An 18,445-nucleotide genomic window follows, 5' to 3' on the forward strand; every position below is an offset into this window, starting at 1 on the left:
TCCTTATCCTTTTTGATGGATTTAACTTTAAAGTCTATTTTGTCAGAAATTAATATTGCCACTCCTGCTCTTTTTTGATTGTTGTTTGCTTGATATATTTTTCCCATCTTTTGAGTTTTAGTTTGTTTGTGTCTCTAAGTCGAAGGTGTGTCTCTTTTAGGCAGCATATAGATGGATCTTATTTTTTAAGCCATTCCACCACTGTCTGTCTCTTTATTGGTGCATTTAGTCCATTTACATTCAGGGTAATTGTGGATAGGTAGGAATTTAGTGCTATCATTTTGATGTCTTTTTTTTCTGTGTTATTGACAATTTCTTTTTCCCACTTAATTTTATGTGTTGAGTAGATTTTCTTTATATGTTGTACTTTTCTCCTATTTGTTGTTGTTGATTTTGTTTCAGCTGAGTCTCTATTTTTCCCTTGTATTTTATTTTGCTGATTAGGATAGTTTGTGTCCTTTGTGGTTACCTTATTAATTACCCCTATTTTTCTAAATTTAGAACTTTTATTTCTTTGTATTGCCGTATCGTCCTCTCCATATGGAAGGTGTATGATTACATTTCTTAGTCTCTGTTTATTATTTTAATGTTGTCTTCTTTTATATAATAACATCACCGTTACCCTGTGTTGGTTTTTTTTTTTGTTGTTGGATTTCCCTGTCTGGGTTGACTTCTAGTTACTCTGCCCAGTGTTCTAGTCTTGGGTCGATACCTGATATTATTGATTTTCTAACCAAAGAACTCCCTTTAGCATTTCTTGTAGTTTTGGTTTGGTTTTTACCAATTCCCTCAACTTGTGTTTATCTGGAAATGTCTTAATTTCACCTTCATATTTAAGAGACAGTTTTGATGGATATATGATTCTTGGCAGGCAATTTTTTTCCTTCAATTTTTTAAATATGTCATCCCATTACCTTCTTGCCTGCATGGTTTCTGCCGAGTAGTCCGAGCTTATTCTTATTGGCTTTCCCTTGTAGGTGACTTTTCTTTTGTCCCTCGCTGCTCTTATAATTGCCTCTTTATCTTTGGTTTTGGCAAGCTTGATTATAATATGTCTTGGTGACTTTCTTTTAACATCTACCTTATGTGGAGTTCGATGAGCATCTTGGATAGATATCTTCTCATCTTTCACAATATCAGGGAAGTTTTCTTTCAACAAATCCTCAACAATTTTCTCTATATTTTCTATTATCCCTCCCTGTTCTGGTACTCCAATCACTCGTAGGTTATTTCTCTTGATAGAGTCCCACATGATTCTAAAGGTTTCTTCATTTTTTTTAATTCTTTTATCTGATTTTTCTTCAAATGTATTAGTGCCAAGTGATTTCGAGTTCAGAAATTCTAGCTTCTACTTGCTCAATTCTGCTCCTCTGACTTTCTATTGAGTTATCTAATTCTGTAATTTTATTGTTAATCTTCTGAATTTCTGATTGCTGTCTGTCTATGGATTTTTCCAGCTTATTAAACTTTTCATTATGTTCCTGAATAATCTTTCTGATTTCTTCAGTTGCTTTATCTGTGTGTTCCTTGGCTTGTTCTGCGTATTGTCTCATTTTCTTCCTGATGTCTTGAGGGGTTCTGTATATTAAACTTTCGTATTCTGCATCTGGTAATTCCAGGAATGCACTTTCATCTAAAAGATCCCTGGATTCTTTGTTTTGAGAGCCTGTTATGGTGATCATGGCCTGTTTCTTTATGTGACTTGATATTGACTGTTGTTTCTGAGCCATCTATAAGTTATTGTATTAGTTTATGCTTGCTTACTGTGTCGTAGCTGCTTGCTTTGTTTTGTTTTGGTATACCCCTATGGGTTGCTTGAGTGAGCTAGCTTGAGTATTTTCTCCTTTGGAGCTCTCGTGTCCTGTCCCCAGCTGGCCAGAGCTGTTATCAAGTATATCAGTCTAGGAGTCCATTAAGTTTTATGTATGAATTCAGTTCAGGTTTCCAGGTAGCTGATATCAAGTGTGTGGTACAGGCTCTGTCCTACAGTCTTAGAGGGGCAGGGGTGATTGGCGTATATACCCGTATCTGATTGCAGTAGGGGGTCACGCTCTGAACAAGCCAGGGGGCTGAGAGCCAATCCCCAAGTGTCTCTGAGGAAAGCCCATCTCTGTTCCCTACAGCGTGCTGGTGAGTGGGCTCTGCAGAGGAACCATGGGCACCCAAAGTTTTTGTTGTAAGGACTGGGAGGTACCAGTTATCCCTGGACCCCTGTCGTGGGTGGCTGGGTGACCCAAGTGGAGCCACCAGTTCTTAGGTCCCTGTTGTGGGTAGGCGAGGACCTTGTTTAATAGGCAAAGCAATGTCAAATATCAAACACCCACCTCTCTACCGCACCTCTGAAATGGTTGGAGTTTGCCAACAAGGGCCTATTGTCCTGAAATAGTCCCACACAGGCCCATGCAGAAGGGAAAGTTGCTCAAGGTCCACGGACGGTTTATGCCTGGACAGGAGCCGCTTCTGTCCTGAGCTCCCCCAGTTAATGGAGCTAGCAAATTATCATTTCCCTTTCAGTTGCAAATTTTTTCCTCCCCCAAGGCCGGGAGGACGGTTCCAGGTGCTCTCCAGGGTCTATCTCAGGCCTAGGGATTCAGCCGCTGAAGCTGGCTTGGGGGTGGCGGGGGGTGTGGTAAAATATATGCAAGTACTTAGCTTTTGCCAAAAGCGTCCTTCTCCTTAGGTTCCGGAGGTGTGAGTGGGCTGTGTGGTTGGCTGCTTCTCCCTGAGGAAACTGCAGCCAAATGCGAGGACTAGCCTGTTGCTGCCGCCACCACCACCACCGCAGCTCTGGGAATGGTGCCTGATGGCTCCCCACGATTCAGGTCCCGCAACTCCTCTCAGCTTGTGAACAGTCTCTTCCTTTCCCTGCCCCTCAGTTCGTTGTCTAAGCTTGCCTTTGATGCTCAGTGCTCCCAGCTTGTCACAAATATACTCATTTCCCTTGTTTTTTCGGGTCTTTGTTGTAAAGAGGGCTCGAAGGAAGCGGCTGTCTATTCCGCCATCTTGTCTCCGCCTCTTCCTACCACCTTTAACTAGTGAACTGCTACTTATCTCCATAGCACCTTCTCCAGGAAACTCTTCCTTAAACCCTCTGAGACCAAGCCAAGGGCCCCTCCTTTGGGTTCGAACTTCTCACTATCTTATAATGGTCTATTTTGATTCTTAAAAGCAAAGACTGCATGGTGTACAATCTTTTATCCTCAGTGCCTGGCAAAGAGAAGGTAAAAAAAACTATTGTAAAATGAATGATACAATTTAGCGACCATCTAAATAAATAACTATAATTATAATGATATTGTTAGTTGCCATTAAGTCAGCTCTGACTCATGGCAACCCCATGTACAACAGAATGAAATGTTGCCCAGTCCAGTCCTGCACCATCTTAATGATTACAGGCATGCTTGAGTCCATCGTTGTGGCCACTGTGCATTTTGAGTGCCTTGCAACCCAGGGTGCTCATCTTCCAGCACTATATCGGACGGTAGGCTATTGTGATCCAGAGGGCTTTCACTGGCTAATTTTTAGAAGTTGATCACCAGACCTTTCTTCCTAGTTTGTCTTAGTCTGGAAGCTGTACTGACACCTGTCCACTATGGATGACCCTGCTGGTGTTTGAGATACCAGTGGCCTAGCTTCCAGCATCGTGGCAACATGCAAGCCACCACAGTACAACAAACTGACAAGTAGTGGTAGAATTATAATGATCATAAAGATTATTAAGCATATGTAATGTGTCAGACACTGTGAAAAGCACTCTGTGAGTAAATAATTTCTTTTAATCCTCACAACAACCCTACGGAAGAGGTACCATTATCCCCCCCATTTTACAAATGTAGACACTGAGGCCTGAGAGGTGAGGTAACCTGGCTCAGAGGTAAGACGACAGAGTACCAGAACCCAAATCCATCAGTCTGACTCCAGAGTTCGTGCTCTTAACCACTCAATCTCTTCAACAGATATCCTTTAGAGAGGAATTATGACCAGCTGTTCTGAGAGTTCTTCTGAAGCAGCTATCTTTTAGAGTTCCTCTTTTCACATTTATTTCTTCAGACTTCAGAACAAAAGCTTACTTAGATGTCAGTCAAGTTGACATGGTGATGTCTTTCTACAACAGTACCTGTGAAATGTTATGTTTTCAGGCTCAAAATTCTTTTTAACTCAGTAGGACTCATGATGTGGCAGAAAGAAGAATGGAACAGGAGTCATGGCTCTCGCTGGCTCGCCTTGAGCTTGTAGGACTTTAAGGAAGTTGCTTGACCTCTCTGGACTTGCAATTTCTAAAGTGAAGGTCCTCCCCAGCGCTTACATACTTTGGCCTTGAAAGCTGCTCTGCACCAGCCTCTCTGTCCTAAATCTTAAAAAGACCCGAGTACATGCTTGGTGACTTTCATTTTGGTACTTTATTTCCTTCCTCAGAGCTTGTGCCTAGAAAGGCAGAATGAAACAGAGAACTGAGTTAACTGTCCAGAATAATTCAGGCCAGAAAGAAGTGCTAGTAAGACCCTGTTTTGCCTTTGCCTGAACTCACTGCAAAATAGTATAATACCACAAATAGTGCAGTCTCTGATATCCTACTGATTTTCACCTCGGGGACCCAGCAAGATGCAGTTGGGTCTTTTTCTGTCTAGATTGTCATTGTGACATGATGTCTCTGACAACCACAAGGAGAAAGCACAACCTTTGAAGCTGAGTCCCAGAAGACAGAATCTTAATTGGGAACAGTAGAGAGAAACCTACTTCAGCAGAAAAATCTTCATCACTCAATATGAATTCATCTGTAATAATTCCTAAAAGGTTCTTCCCTAATCAGAGTCATTGTGTCTAAAATAGTTAAAAGTATTTTTCTCAGAGAAACAAATTGAGACAGCAAAAGACTGCACAGGAATCAGATCTAGGGGACCCCTGGTACGGCAGAACCAGCTCTTGGTTGGGCTGGGGTAGAGGGTGGTCGGTACCAGATGGAGTCCCCCCACCCCCACAGGAGGGCTTGCCAAGGCCCCAACATCCGCCCACACATGGGCTTCCTGTTTCCTCAGAGCATGTTATGGGGGTCTTCAGTTCTGGGTGGTCTGTTTTTCCCAATCTAGGATGCCTGTGGCATTATCTTATCCCTGTTCCTCTTTCCAGTTTCCTCTTCCCCTTCTTCCTAACCCTCCTTTCCTCTCCTCACCTGACCCAATATCACCCCTCCAATGCACACACTTTTTCTCATATGTAGCCCCATAAGGTCAAATTCAAGACTCAGTCTTTCATTATATGAGAAAAACTAAAAGCAAGCGTGAAACAACAAAGGTTATTTTCTAATACAATAGAAATTTCATATCAGAAGTATTCTTAGAAAGTACCTAGGCAAACTTCTGCATTTGACCATCCAGCAAACAGGCCTGAAGGATTCAAGGGATTGTCTCCAGGTGTTATACAACACAGCAGGGATTAAACCCCAGGTCCCCCAACACCCAGGCTTTCTTCACCACTATCTGATTACAATAACACCTTAGACATTTATTATGTTCTGCACTTTACAATGCACTTTCTCTTATATTATCTCATTTTACCTGTGATTGGGACTCACCCTAGGAATTAGATGGCATAATGGTTAAGTACTCAGCTACTAACCAAAAGGTCTATGGTTCAAACCCAGCAGCTGCTCCACAGGACAAAAATGTGGCAGTCTGCTTCTGTAAAGATTTACAGCCTAGGAAACCCCATGAGGCAGCTCTGCTCTGTCCTATAGTGTCACTATATACTGGAGTCAACTTGATGACAATGGATTTTATTATTATTTATAAAAAGCCCTGGTGGTACAATGATTAAGTGCTCGGTTGCTAACCAAAAGGTCAGCGATTCGAATCCACCAGCAGCTCAATGGAAGAAAAGACCTGGAAATTTTTTTTCTGTAAAGATTACAGCCTAGGAAACGCTATGGGGCAGTTCTACTCTGTTCTATAAGGTGAGTATGAGTTGGAATTGACTTGACAGCACACAACAACATTATTATTATTTATACAAACAAGGTTCAAAAAAAAATAAGGTGTCTTCCATTGGGCCACCCAGCTGTTAGGTGGCAGAGACAGAAGTCTTAGGCAGTCTGCTTTCTCCTGCCTTCCTCTACCCTCTCACACTTGCATTTTAGGGTCAAGTTTGCACACCCAAATTTATATATGTCAACAGAAACAATCTGGTTTAGTGATAAGCTCTGAAGTATGAGATCAGCTCTATAAAATGATCCAGGAAATGTCTATTTGCTCAGTGCTTCACGGCTTAGCCTGTAAATACTGTGGCCAGTAGAGACACTGCCACCCAAAGCCTTCTCTTCAATTTACGGTTTGGAATTTCTGGTGGCACAAATGGTTAAGTGCTTGGCTACTAACCAAAAGGTTGGTGTTTGCACCCACTCAGAGGTACCTCAGAAGAAAGGCCTGGCAATCTACTTCCAAAAGATCATAGCCATTGAAAACTTTATGAAGCACAGTTCTACTCTGGAACACATGGGGCCGCCATGAGTAAGAATCGACTCAATGGCAACTGGTTTTTATTTTTAAGGCCTAAGTGCTTTATCATCAATCTCATCTTGAAACTCAGCATAGCAGGAGCACAGGGACATTCTAAGCCAGTAACAACCATAAGTAGATGACAAATTCAAAAGATAGCTAATGGTCAGACACAGCAAACCCACCTGTGAGCCCCTCCCTGGAGATCCACAACCATGATGACACTTAAGTGACAACAGAGCTGTTTGGGGGCCTACTTTTTAGCTGGCTTTTTCACTTAGCAATATATCGTGAATGTTTTCCATGCCCACAAATATATTTCCATAACGGGATTTGTTAATGCTGCAGAGAATTCCATTTTATGAGTGTACTATATCTTGTCTAGCAAGTCCTGTTGTTGAATTAAGGTCACCTCAGATTTTTCACGTTACTAACTGGGAACATCGGAAACATCTAAATCATTTGTTAAGGCTCCTTTCCTATTTGAAGACAATGTGAAAAAATTAGAGTACAGAAGGTCAGGTTCACGTAGCCTGACATACAGACCTACGCATTTCCCCCTGAAAAATGTTCAATGGTTTGATTGCTGCCTTCTAAGGAGAGCTGGACTTTATGAGGAAACAGAAGCTGACCAGTACCTCGCTCACGAGCTTTCATTCATTCAGTCAGTCATGAAGTATTGTGCACTTAGATAGGCTAGACACTGTGCTAGGCATAAAGGACAGAAAGATGGTTTGACAGACTCACCTCATGGTGGAAGCTCACAGACTGGTGGCTTCAGGCACTAGTGTGGTCAGCTTTCCCACCTAGAGAACAGTGCCCTGAGGGCGGAAATGAAGTCAATCCCAGGTCTGCCCATTGAGGGCATGAGCACATTTGACTTAAAGTGAATGACCAGAGCCACTGTCCTTTCCAAAAGTGAGGAAAGGAACCCAGGGCTATGTGAAAGAGAGGACATACAATTTCTTCCCTGCTCTTCGACAGCCTGAATTGGAGATCTATGGGAAGTGTATAAAAGCATTTTATCGGTTTGTAAAGGAATAGTGACAATGGTTGTGTAACATGAAGAATGTAATCAATGTTACTAAATTATACATGTAAAAATGATAGAATTGGCCAATGTCTTGTCATGTATATTTGTACCACACACACAGACACACACACACACACACACAGAAGCATTTTATTTGTTGTGCTGGTTTGTTTCTTTTTACCTTTTATTATTTGCTTTGAGCTTGGTCTATTCAAGACAGTTACTAGTTACTTAGCTCCTTATTACTAAACACTTCTGAATTTAAGCCTAAATAACAAAAACCTTAATAATGTCAAACGACTGTTAAGGTATACAGACATGTAATTTATTCTACATATTCTTGTTCTGATAGCTTTAGTATTCCCAATAGCTTTCTTTTTATCCATAAAGATAACTTGAAAACTAATTCTTTGAAGAAAATTTTTGTAATTGGCCAAGTGAAATTGAAAAGGGTTTTGAACAATCCTCTTCCAGAAGCAATCTAATAAGACATTTTTTATTTTCATTTATAGTGTACCCTGTCTTTCATGTTTTCTGAAAGTAATTTTGAGAGAGTGCTGTAAATAATCTAGTTAAAAAATTAATTAGCACCCAAGCAAGGAGAGAATTGGAATCATAAAAAGTCTTAGAGCTAGAAAAAGCTTGGAAATAAGATTAAAGGTCTCCATACAGATTTGGCACGGTGGTTAAGGGCTACAGTCAGCTACAGCTGCTAACCAAAAGGTCTGCAGTTCTAATCCACGAGCCACTCCTTGGAAACCCTATGGGGCAGTTCTACTCTGTCCTATGGGGTCACTATGAGTTGGAATTTACACAACGAGTTTGATTTTTTTTTTATATACGTAATAGAGTTCCAAACACTAATGAATTTGAGCATGGATAAGGGAGAACAAAATTTTTGGTCCAATGATAATTAATGCATAATTTTCTAGGTACAGTGGGGAAACAAGAATGAATAAAACATAGTCTCTGGCTTAGAGAAAGAACTGTACATGGAAGTTAATGGGGTGACAGATGGGTATCTGCAGGGCTGCCTACATAATTTGGGGGTCTAGTGCAAAATGAAAATGTCAGACCCATTGTTCAAAAGTTATTAAGAATTTCAAGATGGCAAGAAAACAGCATTAAACAAAGGACAAGGCCCTTCTAAGTGCAGGGCCCTGAGCAAACGCACAAGTCATAAGCCCATGAAACTAGCCCTACATAGTGAGTTTACCAGAGTCCTGTCCCACCAAGTACAGGTGCTGGAGCTTTTCCTTCTACACCAGCGCTGTGCCCCTAATGTCAAAAAGCTTACCCTCTGTTTCCAGGGACTTCGAAGTATTTCAGGATTTCACAGGGCAAAAAAGGACTAGAAGTCAGGACATGGATGATCCAAGGCCACAAGCCATGTGTAGGCCCACATGCCATGTGGCCGAGAAGTCTAGCTTTCATGGTTCTCTGAGTGGTTTCCTGTGTCCATTTGAAAAGCAACCGTCTCAAAGAGCGATAGGCAATGGGAATAAAGCAACACTTTTTGCCACATCCCTCCCAAATTCTCCACAGCAAAAGTGCATAGCTTAGCAATTCTGGGCCTGCCCAGAAGTCCCACCCAGCCCACCCACCCTCACAGACTTTGGCTTTACAATTCTCTTTCAAAATGTTTAGGCTAAAGCCTCGTCCCCTTGAAACTTCTTTGCAGGACGGTTGGCACACATTATGGTTGGCTTTGGAGGGAGGGCTTTGGGAAGATACATTGGTTTAGGATCCTTATTGCAGAATAATGAGCGCAGATGCAGCGTTTGGGGTAAGAGACAAACTCATCCAAGGCAACTATACCTGGGCCTTTACTGTGCTGTGTATCACTTGAAAAATGAAATGGAACATCCCCTTTGTCTTAACCCAATTTGACAGCAAATTGGGTCCTACTTCATCTATTTGAATCAGCCAGTTTCTAGCTGTGCCAATTTAGGTAAATCACATAATCTTTCTGAGTCTCAATTACCTTCTCTTTAATGAAGAGTTTAGATTATCACAACTTGTAGGTCTTTTCCTCTGAAGGAAGGCAAATTCTACATACATCTTGTTGGAAAGGTGTTAGGGAAGATAAGGCAGGGAAAGAGGAAAGAGTTAGTTTAAAGGACAAAGAGTTTGTTCATTGACATAAACAACGGGATGCCAAGTGAGGATGAATCATGTCAAGGAAGCCAGAGAAGACAAGAGGAAGGACTAATATTTAGGGATTGAGATAATTAGCTACAGAGCATGTCGGGGTGGTGGGCCAGGGAGTTGAAATGTGTTCAAGGACAAGTTTTTGGCTTTGTGTAATACAGAGAGGGGACAAAAGGCTGGATGGGATACAGATTTTAATTTCAAACTTCCAAGAGGTTATTATAAACAACTGGAGAGAAGGTTGTTTTAAATCGTGTTTAATGTATGTATTCACTTGTTGGCAGTCATCAGCATTTCCTATAAATACCACTTACTTCTTATGGAATGAAGCTGTAACACGTAATGTGTAAGGAGCAAAGGTGAAGAAAGAGCAGTGAGGGAAACTTGGAGCCAGAGGACTTGGCATGACAATTTTGGGAAATTGAACTCCCCTCCTTTTATTCTTTTTGGAATTGGCGGTGAACAATTGTCTTTTGAATGGCTGTGATCTTACTAATATACATTTTTGCTTTGCTTTTGGTTATTTAATGTGCTCTCCAGAGAACTGTTCAAAGCATTTAAAATAGCATTTGCCAATTTCTCCTTCTTCTTAATTAATACCAAGTGGTTTTATTCAAACCAAAGTTTCAAACTGATTCTACATAAGCTAAGTGTAGAGTCAAGCTTTGGAGCTAGAATGACCTAAATTCAAGTCCCTGTCCCACCACATCTGAGCTGTATGACTGCAGGAAAATTTAGTTTGTATTGGAATTTCAAATGCATCTTCTTTATAATGAGGGCTGTTATGATTATTAAATGAGACAACATATGTAGAACACCTAAGACAGTTCTCGGCACATAGTAGAAACTCAGTAAATATTAGCCATTCTTCTTTCCCTATCTAAAACTCCCTCTCCTCTATAAAGGATAAGCATGTGGTTTTGGAGGTCTTAATTATTAGTCTGACACACTGATCACATTTCCAAGGATGACCACTCACCTTGCTCCATTTTGTGCTTGGAGAAGAGGGCTTAGGGAATAACCTGTCCTAAACAGCTTAGCTCCTTATTTGGCTCTTGTGGGTGCTTCCTGCATTGACTCATGTAACCCCATGTGCCCGTAATGCCCATTCTGCCCTGCCCACCCAACTCTGCTTTCAGGGTCATCTCAGTTGGTAATTCATACAGAAATCTTCCCTCATCTTTCCGTTATAGGTTCTCTCATAACACGCTGTGAACATGCAATAAATTTCCCTGGCCACATTGCGTTGCTGTTATCTGTTTATGTGTCAGTCTCCCCGCTGGTCTGTGAGAGCCCTGGGTCAGAAACATGGTGCCTGGCACATGACAGACATGCAGTATTTGTTGAATGGAAGGATAAAACTTACCATGTATAAAACTATCTTTCCCACAAAGTTCAGTTTCCTCTTGGCTTTTCCACTGTTGTTGATCCCAGTCAATTCTTCCAGAAGTGCTCTCTGAAAACCCCAGCTGACTTTTCACTTCCTATTACCAAAATAGGGTCATGTGACAATCCCTGGCCAGTAATGTTGTCCAGAGGTGGAGACTATTTGACTAGCTGAGCCACATACACAGTTCTTCAATACAAGAGTGTAATCTTTTCCCCTTTAGCACATACCAGCATTTGGGAGGGATACATATTTCAATAAGAATGCAGCATCAATATTGGAGGAAGGCTCATTAAAATTCTGTGATATACAGATGACACAACCTCAATTGCTGAAAGTGAAGAGGACTTGAAGCACTTATTGATGAAGATCAAAGACTACAGCCTTCGGGATGGATTATACCTTAATACAAAGAAAATGAAAATCCTCACAACTGGACCAATAAGCAACATCATAATAAAGGGAGAAAAGATTGACGTTGTCAAGCATTTCATTTTACTTGGATCTACAATCAACGTCCATGAAGCAGCAGTCGAGAAATCAAATGATGTGTTGCATTGGGCGAATCTGCTACAAAAGACCTCTTAAGAGTGTTAAAAAGTGAAGATGTCACTTTAAGGACTAAGGTACGTCTGACCCAAGCCATGGTATTATCAATTGCCTCATATGCATGCGAAAGCTGGACAATGAATAAAGAAGACTGAAGAAGAATTGAGGCCTTTGAATTATAGTGTTGGCAAAGAATATTGAATATACCATGGACTGCCAGAAGAATGAACAAATCTGTCTTGGAGGAAGTACAGTCAGAATGCTCCTTAGAAGCAAGGATGGCAAAACTTCGTCTCACATACTTTGGACATGTTGTCAGGAGGAATCAGTACCTGGGGAAGGACATCATGCTTGGTGAAGAGGGTCATCAAAAAAGAGGAAGACCCTCAATGAGATAGACTGACACAGTGGCTACAACAATGGGCTCAAGCATAACAACAATTATGAGGATGGTGCAGGACCAGGCAGTATATTGTTCTGTTGTACATAGGGTCGCTAGGAGTCAGAACCAACTTGAGGGCACCTAACAACAACGAAAACATACGTTTAAATTAAAATATATAGTTATAAAGATAGTTACAAAGAAAAGGCAGAATGGATATTGAGAAGATAATCTAGTTACATATCCAGAATATCAATGAGTAAATCTACCTAGTGCTAATATATATTCAATTTGTCTTAGAATGTTATTGCTTTCTATATTTGATATAGCACATTTACATAATTTTGGTTAGTTTTTTACTTCTTGAGGCTAAAACTGGGGAAGACATGTGTGGAGCCAAACAATCTCGTTGGTGTCAAGATATTAGGGATACTTGGTCAAAACTGGGTTTGGCAGTGTTCATGTAGGTCAAGTGTGAAGTCAAGCACTTCCAAGAATAAAACATTACTGGATGATATCTTAGTTTCCTACTGCTGCTATAACACAAATACCAAAAGTGAGTGGCTTTAAAGAACTAAAAGTTATTTTCTCACAATTCTGGAGGCTAAAATTTCAAATCAAGGTCTCAGCTGTGTTTATTCCTTCCTCGTTGGTAGCTGTGGGCATTCCTTGCTTCCTTGGCAATCCTCACATGGCATCTGTCTTCCCCTGTGTATGCATGCCTCTGTGTTGAATCTGCTGCTGCTTCTTTTTTTTTTTTTTTTTTATAATTTAGAAGTGGTTAGATTTAGGAACTACCTTACTTGGGTAAAAAAGAAAAAAAGAAAATCCTATCTCCAAACAGGATTACACACACAGTTTTAGGAGCTCGGATTCCAACATGTATTTGAGGGAGGGCGGGACACAATTTAACCCATTGTTGTTGTTAGCTGCCATTGAGTCGATTCCAACTCATGGTGACCCCATGTGTTAACAGAGTAACTGTTCCATAGGGTTTTCTTGGCTGTAATCTCACAGAAGCAGATTACCAGGCCTTTCTTCTGTTTAGCTGCCGGGTGGGTTTGAACCACCAACCTTTATAATAGTCTGAAAACAAACCAAACCCGTTACCACTGATTTGATTCCAACTCAAGCACAGATAGTTTTTGTCACCCAGGGACGCTAAAACAATACCTAAAATACAAACATTCCCTAACTGGGGGCAAAGGTCATGCTGACAAGGCTTTCCCATCTGGTCTCTCTTGATAATACTCCTATGACTTTCATGATAATGGGAAGATAAACTGTAAGCAGATTTGGAAAATGTGCATTTTGAAAATGAGATTATATTACATATGATGCTTTGTTAAAATGTACTTCTTGGAGCTAAGCTTGGAACGTTGCCTTGCCTGTGCCTGACTCTGTCAAATAATAGAAGACTCCCTAAGAATCTTCAAGTGAGACTGGCTTTCTATCCCCAACCTCAGAGGAGCCATAACACTGGAGAAGAGTATCCTAGAAATAGAAATACTTATTCACTCCCCTCTTCAAAAATGTACAATGGATCTCATCTCCACCCCCAACCGTTTGAAACACACACTCCCTAGCATCCCACTCAAGGGCAGCTGCATTCTGGTTCCAAAAGTCCTTATCAGACTTTTTTACACACCTAATATTCCAGGCCACCTGAAGATGGATGGATGGATGGATGGATGGATGGATGGATGGATGGATGGATGGATGGATGGATGGATGGATGGATGGATGGATGGGTGGATGGGTAGATGGGTGGGTGGCTGGGTGGCTGGGTAGATGGGTGGATGGGTGGTTATAGAGATATAGATATCATTTTTCACCCACTGTACCCCTTTACCTACCAACCACCATGACTGCCTGAGACATTTCTTCAGCCTTGAATGCCCTCCCTCCACCATCTTTCCTTTCAAGTCCCATGTCACATTTTCCCCTCCCCTTACAGTCATACCTTATCCTCCAGCCAGAAATGATCTGTCCTGCCTTGGTGCTCCCCTAGCTCTTTGCTTATGTATATTATGTGTCCAGTGCTGAGTGCATGAATGAAAGGTAGGTCTCTGCTTGTGTTATCTTCCTTGCTGTCATGGTTTGAATTACGTCCCCCCAAAATATATGTCAACTTGGCTAGGCCATGATTCCCAGTATTGTGTGATTGTCCACAATTTTGTCATCTGATGTGATTTTCCTATGCATTGTAAATCCTACTTCTATGACGTTAATGAGGCAGGATTAGAGCCAGTTATGTTAATGAGGCAGGACTCAATCTACAAGATCAGGTTGTGTCTTAAGTCAATCTCTTTTGAGATATAAAAGCAGTGACCAGAAGGATATAGGGACCTCATACCACCAAGAAAGAACTACTGGGAGCAGAGTGCTTCCTTTGGAATCAGGGTCCCTGTGCTGAGAAGCTCCTAGGCCAGGGGAAGATTGATGACAAGGATGTTCCTCCAGAGCTGAGAGAGAGATAAAGCCTTCCCCTGGAGCTTGCACCCTGAATTTGGACTTCTAGCCTCCTAGACTGTGAGAATAATTTTTTCTTTTTTAAAGCCATCCACTTGTGGTATTTCGGCTATAGCAGCACTAGATAATTAAGACACTTGCATTACTGAAGGTTGCTTTTATCTAAAAAAAATGGGGGTAAATTATTTCCAAGCAGCAGTAACAGTTCTGAAAATTCTGCTTTATTATTAAGTTCTTAACAAGAAAGATCTTTGTGAATCAGTGTACTATTTAATCCATAAGAGCACATTCACAGTAAACCAAAACCAAACCAAACCCATTGCTGTTGAGCCGATTCTGACTCAGTGCAACCCCGTAGGATCTCTAAGGCTGTAATCTCTGTGGAAGCAGACTGCCCACATCTTTCTCCCCTGGAGCCACTGGTGGTTTTGAACTGCCAACCTTTAAGTTAGCAGTTCATCAGTGTAACCATTGAGCCACTAGGGCTCCTTTATATTCAAGAACAGAGAGCAATACTTTAAATCTCAACTTACTTTGCATTTTACTTTAACTTTTTTTTTTTCTCATGATATAGAAAGGCTTCCATTCTCAGATGCAGCCCCAAATGTCAGTTTGTGGGGCACAATTCTATTTTAGGGGTAAAAAATGAAGTGTGGATATGCATACCTTGATTAATTCGAAAACAGTTCTCCTCCCCTTCCCCTTTTCATATGCCGCTTTCGCTCTTTCCTATTTGAATTGGCATACAAATGGGTTGTTTCTGCCAAGTGAGTAAGTTGAAATGAGAAAATCCATTTTTTTTCAGCCAGAAGAGTGTCAGCAGTGATCTGGGGGGAAAGGTGCTGTGTGTCCTGGCAGACCCTGTTACAAGAAAAGCACCAAGAGTGTTTGAAGAAAATCCAGCGTAAATAAATGGATTGTCTGACAGTTTAAATAAATATGCTTGCACTCAACTATCTAACAACGGCTGTCTACTCAGATAAAGTAAGAGAAGGTCTAGATGCATGACAGCAGAATAATTCCAAGCTTGTTCTGATTTTAAATTTTATTTGAACGCATTTGCACACACAGAAGTAGTCATCATTCTGACTCTACAGTGTTCAACGTTGGCTGTGGCTAATAAGTTTCCTAAAGGTAGTGAGAACAGCTCCTGACTATTTTGTCACATGTATAGACAAAGTCCTATACGTAGCCCAACACATTGCCATCAAGTCAATTCTGACTCATAGCAACCCTATAGGACAGAGTAGAACTGCCCTGGTGGATTTGAACTGCTGACCTTTTGGTTAGCAGCCATAGCATTTAACCACTATGCTACCAGGGTTTCCCCTATATGTAGGGTCCCCCCAAAAATGAAGAACCTAATCTGCAATTGTCACCTGCTTATGGTGACTCCATGCGTTACAGAGAAGAACTGCTCTATAGGGTTTTCTTGGCTGTAATCTTAACAGAAGTAAATTGCCAGGCCATTCTTTTGTGGTACCACTGGGCATGTTCGGACTGCCACCGTTTAGGTAGTAGTCAAGCACAAACCATTTGCACCACCTAGGGAACCTTACGTAGGTCCCAGAAGATTTTTTGTTTTTTTTTTTTACCTGCATCTATTAGTCTCAAGAACTTCCAGCAATTTTTGAATAGCTCTTAAAACTGACAGGAGGCACCAAGCTCAGGAGCAATCTTACTGAGCAAATTCCTACTTGAAGTCATGACAGAGGTGCCCCAGGAACTCTGAGCTTTCTGCTATATTTGCTTACGAGAAAATTAATAGATGGATGTGTTGAGTGTCTCAGAGACCAATGGGTTAACGGGACCTGAGTTAGTCATGGGAGTAGGTGGTAGGGAAACTGAGAGTGCCTCAGGGGCCTGCAACTCCTTCCCTCCTGGTCCCCACGGCAGTCAGTGTCAATTCCCAAGGTGGAAAGGGAAGGATGGGCAAACCAGAAATCAGAGTCAGGCCATCACCTGTTCCCACTCTCTCCCATGTCATCTAGAGCAGCAGTCCATTAGTGTGTGAGCAGGAAAAAAAAAAAAAAAAAATCCAGATTTCTGATTATATTAAAATCATGTTTTAAAAAATTAAGACTTCCTAATATTTAACATGCAAACTGCCATTGGAACCCTATATCCAATAGTTGTTAGATTCACATGCACTGTGTTTACTAAGGAGCCCTGGTGGCGCAGCGGTTAAGGGCTACAGCTGCTAACCAAAGGTCAGCAGTTTGAATCTACCCGCCACTCCTTGGAAACCCTGAGAATGGTACCCTCATTTTTGTGTTGGCTTCCTGTGTATTCCAAGGCTTTATAGATGTCTGCTATAGGGAGTCCCTGTTGAGGTTGATTTTATAACAATGAGATTGTAGGGAGATGGATTAGGCCAGGAAAACATTCTCTACCATTGGTTACTGCAGTGAACTGAGTTTCTTTTTGTGACCAAATGGCAGATTTTCCCCATAAACCCTGAGGAGTTGTTACCTTTGCCCTAGTTCTTTGGAGAAGCAACTTGGGTGGCTCCTAGGGTGCTTTCTTACCCCAAAGGTTTGTTACTTTTACCCTGGAGAGGAGCCAGTATCTGTGGCAGAAAATATTACTTTTGTACAAGACTTGAGTTGACTAACATCTCATAGGTAATTGAGGGTTGGTTGAACTCTGGTCTGGTGAGCGAGGCCCTACCTCGTAACTGATGAGGACTGGGATATATAAAGCCCTGAAATGCAGAGGTTTCAACTCCTCTTGGTTGACAGGAACTGGGAGGCAAGCATGTCTTTTGGGACATGGAGATCTCAACCAGGCCTGGTAAAAAAACAAGCTGCAGCTGAGGGAGCAGCCAGCTAAGAACTGGGCTGGCAGAGAAGCAGAGCACTGTGGAACCAGAGTGACTCTGAAGCTGCTGGCTATGAGGTGAGCCTCCCAATGGCAGGGAGCTGCTGCTAAGAGAGCAGCAGCTGAGGGAGCTGAGAGCAGCTACACGGGCTGTGAGCTGGAAGAGTTAGCAGTGGAGAGGCCAATGATGGAAAGAGCCTGATGGAAGAAAGCAGACAGCAAGGGAGCCAGAGAGTGGGAAGGCTAACAGCGGAGACGCCTGCCCAGCAGAGAAGACAGCTGGCTAGCAGAGAAACCACATTTGCTGATGACTGGCTGAGGTCAGTGGTGCCAGTCAAGAACAGTTTTAGAGCTGTTCCAGTGGGCAGCTTATCAGCTCCATGAGTCTTTAAGAGCTATCCTGGTCAGAAGCTTCCCTGCACTGAAGAAGAGAGAGATGTGCTCTCTGTTTTGGGGACCCTTCCAGGTCTCGCCTTTGTGCTTCCTGATGCTGATCCCAAGATGTTCCTGTTACTTCTAAGTTGACCCTGATCCTGAGTTGTAGCCTGTTACTTCTCTAATAGACCATATATCTGTGAGCATGGTCTGTGAGTTCTATATAGCCATTGCAATGAGTTATTGAACGCTGCAGAGAAGGACAGTGCCAGGGGAGGTGGGGGGAGCGGTTGATGTCAGAAATAATAGAGAAGTGGAAAGGCAGAGATAGATCTGACCTCCGCCTAATAAGAACCAGCTTTGTGCTGATCCTGATTCTTATCCCTCATGAATTTAGACAATTCATTTCACTATATTACAGTTATCTTTGAGCAAAGCATTTAAAAGAACTGTTGAATGTAAAGATGAGTTATGCATTTTTTTCTTTTACAAAACGCTTCCAAATTTACTGTGATGACAAGTGGCTGTCACTAGTTTGCTACTCAACATATATATTTTTTAATAAACACTCCTACTCTGCCTCTTCAAGATAAAGGTGACATGTTCACAATGAATGAGAAAGTAAATATTGTCTAAAGGAAATTTGTGCTACAAAGGGAGCATTGTAAAATTGGATGTCTGGAAATATTTTCATGATTATGGAATTCTGGTGCCAAAAATAGTATGTGTCATCTATAAAAACTCTGATATCTGCACACTTCAAAAACTTGGAAAGAGAATTTCTA

The sequence above is a fragment of the Loxodonta africana genome, chromosome 11 (genome assembly GCF_030014295.1).
Source record: "Loxodonta africana isolate mLoxAfr1 chromosome 11, mLoxAfr1.hap2, whole genome shotgun sequence".
NCBI lineage: Eukaryota > Metazoa > Chordata > Mammalia > Proboscidea > Elephantidae > Loxodonta > Loxodonta africana.